Source organism: Terrapene carolina, unplaced genomic scaffold (assembly GCF_002925995.2).
Source record: "Terrapene carolina triunguis isolate 2854851 unplaced genomic scaffold, T_m_triunguis-2.0 Scaffold242, whole genome shotgun sequence".
Lineage (NCBI taxonomy): Eukaryota > Metazoa > Chordata > Testudines > Emydidae > Terrapene > Terrapene triunguis.
The window spans coordinates 4,623,949-4,635,599 of record NW_020664593.1 but is presented as its reverse complement, the minus strand read 5'-3'; the positions used below and the strand labels follow the sequence as shown (position 1 = coordinate 4,635,599).

General features: G+C 47.3%; 1 long non-coding RNA gene across 1 annotated transcript; it reads right to left on the bottom strand.

Moving 5' to 3' along the window:
- Nucleotides 1–1,287: 1,287 nt before the first annotated feature.
- On the bottom strand, nucleotides 1,288–10,398 carry LOC112112534. The gene is made up of 3 exons (XR_002908608.3): nucleotides 10,325–10,398; nucleotides 4,370–4,450; nucleotides 1,288–1,470 (listed from the first exon to the last, which is right to left on the bottom strand). It is a non-coding gene; the product is annotated as an uncharacterized LOC112112534 (long non-coding RNA).
- Nucleotides 10,399–11,651: the final 1,253 nt, after the last annotated feature.

Genomic DNA, 11,651 nt, shown 5'->3' with positions numbered 1-11,651 from the left:
TAAGAATAAATTATAATTTTATTAATTTTGCAGTCTCCTATCTACTGCCTCTAGAAAGCCTAAGCAGCCAATCTACTCTGGGACCTGATTCTCTGCTGCTCTGCACCTCGTGCTACCACTTACACCTGTGCACAGTGGATGTAAAGTTCTATTCGTTCTGATGGATTGTGTTTTACGTGCACTTTGCACAGATGCAAATGACTACACTAAGGGGCAAGACAGCGAAGAATCAAGCCCATTACCTTCCACACTACTCTGGATCTGACAACCACCACAGAGAATAACTTCTCTAAAGACAGAGGCGATCTCCATGCCTGGCAGCACAAACCAAGCAGCTTTCCCCTCCTTCCCCCTAAGCATTCTGGCTAGGGCACAGCAGGCTTTATCCCTGCTCAGCAGTTCCTATTCCCCTCCCTGTATCTTCAACTCCTCAGCAAGTGGTAAGAACCCACAGCTGATGGCAGAAGTTAAAGGAGCCATCAAGCAGCCGGGGAGTACAGTAGGCTGAAAGGTCCTCGGTTGCCTTAAAGCAGAGAAAAGTTTTGTGCTGACATGACCGCTCAGATTCAGCTGCCAGTGCATCTGTGGGGGCAGGTGAGTGTCCAGCAGAGAGACACACCATATCATCTCTTTGCATTTCAGCCAGCCTGAGCTCATGACAGGTGCTGGGCTGCTGCCTGCTAACTGTACCCTGTACACCTCACGGATAGTGAAATCAAGGGGGGAAGTACTGGATCCATTGTTGGTGCCTCCATACCTGAGTGTAGGGGGGCTAGATTCCCTCAAACACAAACGTGCTAAAAAAAAAAAAAAATCTCGCTTGATGTTGATAGTGTTGCTAATTATCATCCTTTCTCTAAGGTGGTGTTTGGGGCAAGGTTGTGTTAATGGTGACAGCAAGGCAACTTCGGCGCCATCTGGAATCCTCTCGTGGCTTTGTTCAGGATCTGGTTGGGTCTCCTCCGAGCAATAGACAAAGCTCAAGTAACTTTGATGCTGTTGACTACAAGGTTTTGTCTCAACTGTGGAGCCTGGCTGGGGTAGACTGTATGGTAACTCACCTTCCCTTTAGCTTGTGCGCAATATTCCCTTTAATTTGGTACCTACCTCGCATCTCACATGGCTAGGAGCACAGCCAGCACCTAGAACAGCTCCTCTTGGTGCTGGGGACAGCAGAAGGCCTTGAGCAAGCAGGGAGGAGGGATAAGGAGCAGCGGTGGGGGAGGAGCCAGCACCTGGGTCCCATTCTGTTTGACAGGCCCCATGACAGATCCTCTCAGAGCTGCAGGAAGCTTCAAGCCAACAGGGAAGGGTGAGGGACTGAGTGCCTGTCTGTCTAACCCCAGTGTGTTCTGAAGAGAGGTGGAGGAGCACCTGTCTTGTGTGTCTGGCCCGATCTGACCCGATCAATGTTCCCTCTAATTTTTTTCGTCCATGTGTGGAATAAATTTCCCTCTTTCTTGTGGCATCCTGTGAAAAAATAAAAATTAAATATAATCAGAATTTATTCCACTCAAGTACTAGTTCAATTGATGGTTCTATAGAAGTGACAATGTAAAAAAAAGTTAGGGTGTGATTTGAAAGGGGACGGCCCTCAACCATTTGAGCTGTTTTTGACTGAAAGCTACACACATCTGTTTTTAACTAGTGGTGCTTCCACTGTTCAACCCATTTTCATAAGCCTTCATGGAGCTTCCATCCACATGAGCAAGAATTCAGACTGATCTTTCCACCTCCCTTGGGATTACAGTGATTGAATTTTGCCCTCCATCCTCACACTGAAGAATTATGTAAGCCCCGTAACGGATATGATTGGTAGGCCTGGCACTAAAGAGAAGACTACATTTGGGAGTCTGCTCATCTCATCTGAACGGGGTACAGTAATCTGGAAAGGTTGGGAACCACTGCTTTAGCTCCATCTGTGGAATGGATGGTGAAAGCGACAGGGTAACGAGCAGGGTAATAATGCTCCAAAAATGCCCTGTACACACAGAGCGGAAGCACATCAGCAAGTAACCACATGAACACACCAGAGCAGAGAGGGAAGCAGAGACAGGCTGAAAAAAATCAAAGAATGTGCAGCACTGTACGATAGGCACCTCCTGTAGAATTGTCTTGTTTCTTGTTTTGCAAGAAACTTGCCTTCAAACCTCCTCTCCTAGTCCCCACACCCAGCTTCACCATCATTGACCTTCATGCTCCCTTCCCCCTCATTCCCTTGCTGAGCAACAGGCCACTTCTCTCTCAGCAATAGAAACCCCCTCTCCTCCCCTTCTCCCGTCTGTAAGGGCCAGAGCCACAAAGGAACGGAGGGGTGGCAACATGCAGTGGTGCAAACATTAACTTTTAGGGGCCTAGAAAAATCACTGAAACAACGATGGGATCAAAGGACGCTGAGTTAGGCACCCAGGGATCCTATACAATGAATGGGGAGAATTCAAGAATGGGATCGACAAAAGCCAGCAAGCTAGGTGTGGAGGGGCTTAAGCTAGCCAATGGGAGATGGGGAGAGAGGGCTGTATCCTAAGCCACACCCTTCTCATGGATTTGGCACATACATCCAGGCAGCAGGGAGGCCGCCTCTCCCTGCTTGCAATCCACAGCCAGGAACCCCTCTTCTAGTGTCAGATGGCTTAGGTGCCCTACAGGTGGCAGACAGAGGCGGGCACTGAAGCAGGGTCTCCCACATCCTGGGTGAGTACCCTAACCACTGGGCTAAAGCTTATGAGGATGGACACTGCCTCTTCCTCCCACACCCATTCTGAGTAGAGCTTGGCATGCTCAGAGGCAGTGGCAGAGGCAGTGCGATCGGGAGCGGTGCCGCAAGTACGACCGGCGCTGCGATGGGGAATGGTGCCAGGACTCTGAGCAGTGCCAGGACCAGGAGCAGTACTAAGGCTCGTCCAACAGAGCCTGTGGTGCCGATGGCCAGATGAACGCCAGCTTGCCTCGAGATGGTGCCATCTGCTGAGGCACCGGAGACTTGGCATGGAGCAGAGGAGACCCCGGTGCCGTCATGGTGATGAGGTCCCTCACAGCCGCAGAGGTGTCCGGGGTGGAAGGCAGCTGCATTTCCACAATGCTGTGGGTTGGGGAGTCAAGCAGCACCTGACTCAACGGGTCACCCAGCGGGGCCGAAGTCGACGGTGCCGCGTCCATGACCTTCGCTCCCGGGAGCTCCCCTCCGGGACACACCAGTGTCTTGGCCAGGGGGGCGAGTCTCTGCGAAGGAGAGCCACCCTTCTCCGGCTTCCAGTGCCAGGTTGATGTCGCCGGCTTTGGTGCTGGGGAGTGGCAGTGCCGTGGGTCTTGCCCAGAGTCCATCCGAGGTGCTGCCTTGGTGCTGTGCACCGAAGAGCTTGGTGCCGGGTCCTGCCGCGCTGAAGGAGGCTGGGGCCTAAGAGCCGCCTCCATAAGGAGCTGCTTCAGGCAAAAGTCCCACTCCATTTTAGTCCGAGGACGAAATCCCTTGCAGATCCTGCACTTCTCGGCTTGGTGAGCCTCCTCCAGACACTTTAGACAAGAGTGATGGGGGTTGCCCATAGGCACGGGCATAGAGCAGGACGTGCTGGGCTTGAATCCTGGGGACTTGGACATGTGAGCCCCGAAGAAAACAGTCGGGGTGGAGGGTAAACCCCCCAACCCAACTACCACTAACTACAACAAAAACAAAGAACTACCAACAAAAGCAAACAACAACTATCTACAGCGCTAGGGAAACGTGGAGAACTTGCAGAGCAAGACGTCACAGTTCCAACGACCATCACGGGTGGTAAGAAGGAAATGAGGGGGCACCAGGTCGGCAGGGTCATATATTGAGCGCCATGGAAGCGCCACTCCAGGGGGCTCCACAGCTGACCCGACGGATGCTCCTAGGGGAAAAGCTTTCCAACGGCCTTGCACGCGGCGCGCACACCTAATGGGAATGGATATGAGCAAGCACTAGAAGAAGAACCCCTCTTCTAGTGTCAGATGGCGTAGGTGCCCTATAGGTGGCAGACAGAGGCGGGCAATGAACCAGGGTCTCCTACGTTCTGGGTGAGTACCCTAACCACGGGGCTAAAGGTTATTAAGAAGGACACTGCCACTTCCTCCCCACACCCATTCTGAGTGGAGCTAGGCATGCTCATAGGTATTATATCTAAAACCAGGACTTAGGTGCCTAAACCCTAGTTACAGGCACCTAAGCCCCTCTTTGTAGGTCTAGCCCAAACCCTCCTTCCCACTCCGCTTTGAAACAGTGATAGTTTCATCCCCTCCCATGGACCCTGTTTCTATCTTTACAACCCTGGGCTTCTCTCTCTCTCTGGCGGCTCATTCCCTCACTTCTGTGCCTCAATTCTGGCCAAAATTTGACAGCTACACACACCTTTCTCAGCTTGGCTTTCGTTACTGTCTTGGAGGCTCACTTGTACATCTTGTTGTATCTCCTCCGACTTTGCTGCTTCACCTGAAAGGGGAAAGACAATGATATAAACTTCAGAAGTACAGAACACTAACAGTTTCAATGGCAACTATGATTTCTACCCCGGCCACCTGCTGGGGACTGGTTACCAGTTGGGATTAATGAACCCACCAACCTCTCCTACTTTTCAGTCCCCAGCAAATGCCCTTGATCATCGCCGCTGCACTTGGCCATTTCCTGCACAGTTTATATGAAATAATTTGGACAAAGGGAGCTGTTACTATTTTACATTTACATTCAAACATTAGATTTCTCATGCTTGAATGATCACAAAGCACCTCAGAAACTACATAGCTACTAAAATGTAGCCACCTCTGGGGTGGAGAGTGGCAACTAGTTAGCACACAACATGTTATACAAGTTGTGTAAGGAGGGGAAATTTTGGCCTATCGTACCTGAGCAAACCCCTGTTCTTACCAGAAGTGCCAGGGGACCTTTTAAAGTGTAGTTCTATTCTACAGACCAGCTAACAATGGCATTTTGGGTTCCATGTTTTAAAGATTCCTAATCAAATCCTCTCATTTTACATGACATGGGCTCTGGGTGAGATCCTGATACTCGCACCAGCCCCTCTTTAGCAGGGCTGGAGTGGTGTAAAGGAGCACTACAGCCCCCTCCCCATTCTGAGTGGAGGAGAATTCTCCTGGCCTAGGCACTGCAGAGTGCAGCCTTTAGGCTGTCCTCCAATGACGTTCTCTCAGGCCCCAGCATAGGGAACAAAGTGGTGAGATGGATGCTTTGGCGGAGGGGCCATTTTGGGCAGCGCTGTGGCACATAGGGCAGCCCCGGGATGCAGCCAGAATGGACGGGCTGTCTCGGTTATGTCAGTTCCATTATGGCCATCTGCCCCAGGACAGGGGACTCCAGGCTCCTAGGGTCCATGGCCCTGGGGTAGCCCCACAACCCCAGAGTTTCCAGCCTCCCTGACATGGAGCCAGAAGCCTGAAAGCCCTGGGAGAGTCAACTAACTGGGGCTCGGCTCCTAGCTCTGCAGCAGGGAGCCTGAAAAACTTGTGGGCTCTCAGGGCTTCCAAGCTCCCTGCCACGCAGCTGGGAGCCTGGGGGTCCTCCTACAGCCACCCAGGGGCTGTGGCTCCAGGACACTGACTGCCCAGAGCTTCCAGAATCTTGGGCCAGCTGCTCCAGAGCATCAAACCCTTAGGGTACGTCTACACATGGATAAAACACCCACGACTGGACCAGGTCAGCTGACTTAGGCCTGCAGGGCTCGGGCTTGGGGCTGAAACAGCTGTATAGACGTTCAGGCTCAGGCTGCAGCCTGAGCTATGGCACTCTGTGAGGGGGAAGGGTCTCAGAGCTCAGGCTCCAGCCTGAGCCAGAACATCTACACAGCAATTTTTTAGCTCTGCAGCCCAAGTCTGAGTCAGGTGACCTGGGCCAGCCACGGCCCTGCCACAGGTCTCTTCGCCCAGTGTAGATGTGCCCTGGGAGACGCTAATGGAAAAAGACATTCTTGTCAGTTTCACAACAGCTATGAAGAATGTCAATTTCACTCTGCAGCTGCCATCCCAGGGAGCTAGTTTCATTTCCTATCTGAACTGAAATCATATCAGAATTCCTGATTCATGAGAAACTTCAAAATGCTGAGATTTCTCATGAACTGGAAATCCCAACTTCCAGCCAGCTCCAGTGTGGCATTTTGGAACCATGGTGATGGTGAGGCAACTTCAGAGCCATCAGAAATCCTCAGATTTCCTCAATCTCTTGGGGCTTTGCGCTGGGTCCAGCACAGAGACTTGTCTTCTTCGTTTAGGATTCCCTCCTAGCAATGGACAAAGGTCAGGCATCTATGGTGATTAGTTTAGATCTGTCTGCAGTGACCATGACAATCTATGGTGAATAGTTTAGATCTGTCTGCAGTGACCATGACAATGCTGACTATGCAATTTTGTCATGACTGCACGGCCTGGCTGGGATAATCTGTGTGGAAACTGTTTTGAAAGCAGCTCTGTGGATTCCTCTCAGAGTTTACAGTGGATGTCACTGGGAAATTGTTCACGTGTCATAAAGAGTTTCTCATACAATGTCTTAATGGTAATACTTTGCTCTTACGTGGCTTTGAGATCTAGGGATGCAAAGTGCTCTTTACAAAGAAAGGCAAGTATCATTATCCTCATCTTAAAGATAGAGAAATTGGGGAACGGAGAAGGGAAGGGATTTGCTCAGCATTATCAGTGTTAAAGATATAGCCAGGTTCTTCAGAGCAAACTCTCTGGTTTGGAACACCAGGGAATGATCTCCACTGGCTTAAAACGCAGGTCTATCAACTTTGCTGATCCCACCAAAACAACCAAAGGCCTGCCCCTCAAACCATGTGTATGTAGTAACCCTGACCCGGGCACTAGTACCTGCAGCAGCTGTGATGCAGCAGCTCAGAATGCTGCCCTGGAGGGGGAGAGAGCCAGTGCCAGAAAGAAGGGGCCTGGAATCTGCCCAAAGAGGGTAGTTGGAAAATGTTGTGAGAGGGGGAGGAGGGAAGGAGAAGAATTGAGGTGCTGAGTTAGCAGGTGAACAGGAGCTGGGGTGAATAATAAATGAAGGACAGGAGAATGTAAGTAGGGAAGTAAGAAGGAGAAAAGAAAGAAAACAGGAAAGGTTTTAGGTTAGGAGAAACAGAGAAAGCATAGATCTGGGTATGTAAGCAGGCACTATTAGAGAGGGGAAGCCGAGGGAAATAAAATTTACAGATATACCGTGGGGGAGGAGGGAAGAGAGGGAGACGGAGAGAAGCAAAGCAAGGGAAAAACCAATTGGTGAAAAAGGGAATTGATCAAAAAGCTGTTAGATGAAAACAGATTCTGAAAACAGTTAATGAGAAGCGCAAGCACAAAGGACATAAAGTAAATGAACAGAGAGAATAACTGTGTGAACATCTATTGAAAGAACAGAGTTCAAAGACACCTAATGGACAGGTGAGGGCCCACTAGGTGAAGAAATCCTTCTTGTGGATAAACTGTAAAGAAAAAGCCACAGGAACATCGAATGTAAGGAGCACTATACGCCGAAGAGAAGCAAAGAACAGGACAGCAAGGGTGGAACAGGACTTACAGCCAAGTAGAGGAAAAGTTGATTCTTCTCTGAAGTCACTTATATCTCCTTTGTTCTTTTCAATAACAATGCATTTGGTATTAACTGCACAGAGTAAGGAAGAGTAGTATGTACAAGCTTGCAATGGTTAATGTGTTGGTAATCTATAGTTTATTATTATCAGTAGTAAGTAGTTGGTAATGTTCTATATTATTTATGCGCCTGGTACAATTTTGGGGTTTTCCCTTATAAAGTTCTAAACATTTAAAAATTATCCCTTTTGTCTTGGTTTGCCTCTGTCTCTCCTCACAGAGAACATAGCCTAGCCTAGTCAGGTCAGTGCATGTATATAACAGGTGTACATTTTTATCCACATACTATCAGTGGGGATTAAGACAGTAGAAGGAATAATGTTCTCAAACTCACAAAGGGGAAAATTTAGACATTAGGAGACAAAACTAACATTTTGTTACAAAGTACCAGCAATCATAGACCGAAAGAGGAAACTTACTACTGATTAATACATGAATTAATGGAACTATCTAGGATGGGGCACCTAAATTGCTGTCTCAGAACCACACCTGTTCTGCAGGGCTCTGAAATGCAGCCCAAGCCTGCCCTTTCCCCCTAATTTCTTCATGGAGAAATAAAATTCATTTTGGGCAGGAACATAAGTAATTTATAAAGGCAAGGTCATCCATTCAGGTAACAAACAGTACAAGGTGAATAGTGAGTAGCAAAAGACATTCAAAGGCAATAGTTATCAGGAATCCATTGGCAGAAAATAGTGTAATAAATTTAGCCCTGGTCTACCCTACAGAATTACTTCGGTATAACTACGTCACTCAGGAGTGTGAATAATACACACCCCTGAGTGACGTAGTTACACCAACCTACGTGCCAGTTCAGACAGCACTACGTCAGTGGGACAGCTTCTCGCATCAACATACGGTAGTTACCACCTCTCACAGAGTTGCCACCTCTCCTGTCGGCTTAGAGCATCTTCATTAAAGCGCTACAGCGATGCAGCTGCATCAGGCCTGCCCTCACTGTGCTGGCTGACACCTCCACAGACACTCAGCTCCTAACAGGTGTGGCTCTGACCCAGACAGAAAGAACTCTGGAGTCTGGAAGGAACTCTGGGAGGAAGGTCAAGGCAGTGGGTGTTTCCTGCCTGAAGGGGACAAAGTCAGCAGTTGCAGCAGGAGGGGATGGGAGCCATCTCTGTACTCTCTTCCAGTAATCAGTACACCTGCTGTTACTGTGCTCATGCCAGTGTCATTGTTCCATGGACTCAGCCTGCCTGTGCTAATTCACATGAAGGAGACCACGAGGTCACATATCAATAGTTTGTAGGACCTACTCAAACAATTTTGAATAATGAGCAAATTTATAAAAATCCATGTCTACTCACAACAACTAATTTGCACACAGATTGTTCTAATACACTTTTCTGCAAACAGTTTAGCCAATCAGGCATAATTCCACTGAAGTCAATGAAGTTACACAGGTGAAAACCCAACAGAAGTGTGAGAAGAATAAGGCCCAATAATACTAGCATCTTAACCCACCCACCTACTGTTTGCAGAAACAGAGAAGCAAATAATTACATCTTGACAGAGCAAAAACTGTATTTGAGTTACTGTTCAACTACCAGTGTGTGTGTGTGGGGGGGAAGAGAGCGAAATCAGAGAAAGTTCTCTCCCTACAGTATTTTCTGTGATGCCTCTCTCTGTGTATGCTAGGCATTCAGTGGTAATTCATATAGGAAATCTTGTTGCAAGCTACTGGGCCTTGGAGTCTAGCTACATTTGCAAACAAGCAACACATAAAGATGAACTGGAAAACTTGAAGTGATCTGTTTCACAAAATGGGCCAGGCATGTCACCTGAGTCTACAGTACTCCCGATTAGCCAGGGGTTTCAAGCATCTCCCAAGACCTGGTGCATATTGAGGCTATGCTGTAGTGTGTCTGTACCTCTTTTAATCTTAGTTGTTTTAAATGTTTATGATAGTATCAACAGACGCCTGCTCATGTGGAAGAGAAAAACCGGTCTCTGGTTTAAACATTAATAGAGTTAAACTCTGTCCAATTATAGCATAAGACATTTCAGGAAAGGACAAAGCTCATTGTGGTCCTGTACTTTTGTGCCAAGTCACCCAATGTAGCTGTAAATATTTTTCTTATCTAATACTAATAATTATTAGAATTTTCAAAAGGGAGCGTTTGTATTTCTATGAATATATTTCTATGAATAATGAGACCATCTATAGTTACATTAGGTAAGATAAAAATTAGAAGGGCTATAAACCCTCATGCTTCAGGGCATCAGACAACCTCTGATTTATAAGGTCAAGAAGTAACTTTCCCCATGGGCAAGTATTCTGTAATCAATCATCCATTATGGGCTTTCTTCCTGTGAAGCATCTGGTACCAGCCATTGCCAGAGACGGCACTCTGAACTAGATCAGCACCAAAGCTGGGTCTGATCCAGCCTGGCAATTCCTACATCTACATTTCTATCTGTAGGCCGATTTATAACTCAAAATTCCAGTGGAGCAGATCTGTATGAATTTTTTTTTAAACTTTATTTGCTCCTCAGCTGAGACATTGGGACCGAACCTGCTCACAATGAAGTCAATTGTGACACGAGGCAGATGAGGCCCTTTGTATGCCAGGTTCCAGCCTGGAGCAGTTTTTACAGATGATTTATAAATCCCTAGACAGAAGTGTTTGTACTAGAAATGCTAACAGACCATTAACGATAGCAGTGTGGCCAGTACAAATATATTATATTCCAGCACTCTCACCTTCTTTTTGGCCACTTTCTTCCGGGAATCTGTCATCATCTGTGAGGTGTTGTTCTTCAGGCTTACGTGCAGCTAAACAAATGAAGTACAAACTTGTATGTGTAAAAAAAATCCCAATGCACATCAGCATAAAAATGTCAAAAACCTCAGGTCAAGAATTATTTAAATTTTCTATTCACAAAATGAAACCAATTATATTACTCAAGACACAAACTCATAATTCAGTAAAATACTATACTAATACAGAAGAAAAGACAAGATCCCAAAACAAAACAGAACCACCACCTCTAACCCACTTTAACTCAACCTCAAGAGGCTGAGTAAAAAAATGGATCTTGCACCAACAAACTTAGGCTTTGTCAGACCAGTTGAAGTGAAGCTGAGGGCCATTCGCGGAGAACAAGCCACTCCCTCCCCAGATAATTAAAATCTACAGACTGTTAACTCATGTGCATAGCTGATCTCAACTGCCATGATGGTTCACAGAAAGAGGCGTGGGCATCCATTTAGTTCTGTACTTATCACTGTAACAGTTGAGTGGCTCATCAATATGGCTTTATCTTTGCAACACCTCTCTGCGGTAGGACATAATTGTCTCCATTTCCTGATGGGGAGCTAAGGACATCAGCGACTTTCAGACACAAGTATGCTCCCTGAAAGCAACCCACCCAGTTTGAATCCAATCAAACTTGACTGTTCAGTAAATAGGAAATTCTTCACAGCATTGTAATGCAGGCAACCGAGAACCACCAGGCTTCAACCACCTGGGACAGTTACGCCAGATGAATGCGAAGGTTGAGAAAAAGCTCTGTCTCCATTCCAGCCTCAACATGGCAGCTCAGACATTCTCAGTGATGCAATGGAACAGTGTGCAGTTTCTGTGCCTGATGCCCTAACACCTACTTCGTATATTTTATCTGGTGTAGGTCACATGTACACCAAAATGATCTAAGCAGATGATGCAAAGAAAGAGGATGCATTGGAGACTCAGTACTAATGGGTGAGGACAAAAGTGATCATAATACCCTATTGGCACATTGCTAGAGTGAGCCACTAGATATGGAGTATTCTCCTGTAGAAAAACCTGAAACCTAGCAGGGTCCATCAACCTCTGTTGGATCTGAAGGGAACATGGATTGGCCCTGACCTCAAACTGCACATGGTAATGGTCGGATCCTAAGAAAGGACTAGCTTTCACCCCTCGGTCTCCAAATGGGATCCGAAGTGCCCAGCCCCATGTGCAGAGCCAAAATCTCTTGACAGAGGTCTATGATTGACATGCCAACCACGAGATTCCAGCAAAGCCCACAAAAGTCATCACCAATGT